We start from the raw sequence: 2,272 nt of genomic DNA on the forward strand, positions 1-2,272 counted from the left end.
TAACACATTCTTTTTTATTAATCTGTCGGAGCCGATGATGTAGCGCTTGGACATGTGGTGCTTTTGCACTTTTCGGCGACCCGAGCTCGATTCCCGACTCGTGGTCATTTGCCTCTTCCATACCCCTCTCTCCTCTCTGTCCTCTCCTCTATTACTGATTAAATAAAAGGTAAAATGGGCAACAACAAAAAAGAAATTATATCCTTAATATTATTTTTGGTAAATTTTATTACAGATCACTATTCCTCGTATTTAAACATGAACCTTAAGATATTGATATTGTCTCCTTAAACAGACATCATAGCAGTCTCACATAGCTGCCTGCCTGTAGATTAAGTGACGCCATAGCTTGTATAACCAATCAGAAAAGCGGAGCGGGAGCAAAAAGTATTTGCATAAAAGCGGACCTAGTTGGGCACACGCTCATGAGTCATGCAGCGCAGCCAACTGCGTCACGGTTATGCAGTATGTGGCAAAATGGCAGTTAATGATTTAATAAATATCATTAGATACATAACTTTAATATTTATTATTTATTAAATATATTAAATATGTTTATTAAAATAATTTAAAAATAACTGTTTAATTTAAACGATGTGATTTTACATTTACTTAGAAATTTATCAATAGCTTTTCAGTATACTGTCATTATTAGCATCTATTTCAAGTTTAAGTTGCACAGTTAATAAGAAGTGGTTAAATAAATTATTAACATATAATATTGACGCACATCTACATATAATATAGGCCGTGGAACCGGGTTTTTCACAAATGTACAAATCCAGTTTAATCTAAATGAATTATTGTTAAAATTATATCAGCAAGTCTAGCTACAATTATTGATGTTGTTGTAATTTGTGAATTTTTGTTCAAGAAAGATTAGGCTTGTTTGACTTCATGCAGCGCTGCCAGAACCGACAGTCGGATGACGTCAAAGTTCCGCGAGAGCGATTCCTCCGTATGATTTCACTACTCGCTCTCGCGGTACTTTGACGTCATTTGGCTGTCGTGACACTTTAAAAATCTTAAAATAAAATCTCACAACACAAAAAGTGTAAAAAACTAAACACAATAATTTAAACGTAACCCGCACCGGCCTGTGGGCGGGCGCATCTATGGATATCTGTACTTTGTTTATGTTCTGATCTTGCTTTTGCAATCAGGAGTGGATTAAATGATGCAGACGGACCGAATAATATTATTAATATGAATGTTAGTAACGTTACTTACATATCATCTCATATGGTTCTGATAATTTCAAACGAATCCAAGAAACACCAGTAAGGGTCCACTCTTCAAAATGCATCCCACATGTTAATCCAAAACAATGAAAATTGGGGGAAATTCCCGAACGATCCACCATTGTTTACATGCGCGCTCCCGGTTAGTATGATCGATCATGTTCATCTTCAATGAAATATCAATTCTTATCACTGAAAAGTCATATCTTCCTGCTCCATTAATTTCTTCTAAGCAAAAGGACACCGACTTTTACTGTATTGTCCAATCAGATAAGGTTTGAGAATTTTAAATGTTCAGGGAGCGTAACCATTGGGTAAACGGGTTGTCATTTTTTACACCTTAGGTTTTGATTGGATGAAGCCAAAATGCCTAGCCAGAGCCATAAAGGTAGACATACGTGTAATAATATGTACATTTTCACCTCAGTTAATGCTTGTTTATTATGGTTTTCGATTCAAAACATTTAATACTTTACACAAATTAACATTTTTAAATATTTTTTCTTTTGTGATAATACAAAGCGTGCACACAAAAAAGATTAAAAAACACAAAATCGCATGAACAGAATCAACGAGTAACGTTACATACATTTGTATTTACATTTAAAAAAATAAATAAAAAATAAACTTATATTCACATATTTCAAGCTCTACAACCCGCACTTAATATATATTTAGTGGTTATTTGACGTTATAAATAAAAATAAAAAAGCAAAATTATATCCTTAATATTCTTTTTGGTTAATTTTATTTCAAATTACTATTCCTTGTATTACACATGAACCTTTAAAAATTGGGTAAGTTCTCCTGAACAGATATCATAGCAGTCTCACATAGCTGCCTGCAGAATTAAGTGACGCCATAGCTTGTTAACCAATCAGAAATGAACCAGATGAACCTCATACAATCTCCCATTTGTCCCAAGTTGTTTTTCGCCCCCTAGCGGTTAAAGAATGCAGGCAGGTAAACTAAAAAATGCATTATCGCATTAAATAAGTGTAGGTACTGTACAAGCTGATTAGTTGATGTCT

At 34.0% G+C, this 2,272-nt stretch overlaps 1 long non-coding RNA gene across 1 annotated transcript; it reads right to left on the bottom strand.

Moving 5' to 3' along the window:
- On the bottom strand, window positions 1-1,489 carry LOC141359622 (uncharacterized). The gene is made up of 2 exons (XR_012366115.1): window positions 1,231-1,489; window positions 1-154 (listed from the first exon to the last, which is right to left on the bottom strand). It is a non-coding gene; the product is annotated as an uncharacterized lncRNA (long non-coding RNA).
- Window positions 1,490-2,272: the final 783 nt, after the last annotated feature.

This window comes from Misgurnus anguillicaudatus, chromosome 23, assembly GCF_027580225.2.
Source record: "Misgurnus anguillicaudatus chromosome 23, ASM2758022v2, whole genome shotgun sequence".
In the NCBI taxonomy this organism is placed as follows: domain Eukaryota; kingdom Metazoa; phylum Chordata; class Actinopteri; order Cypriniformes; family Cobitidae; genus Misgurnus; species Misgurnus anguillicaudatus.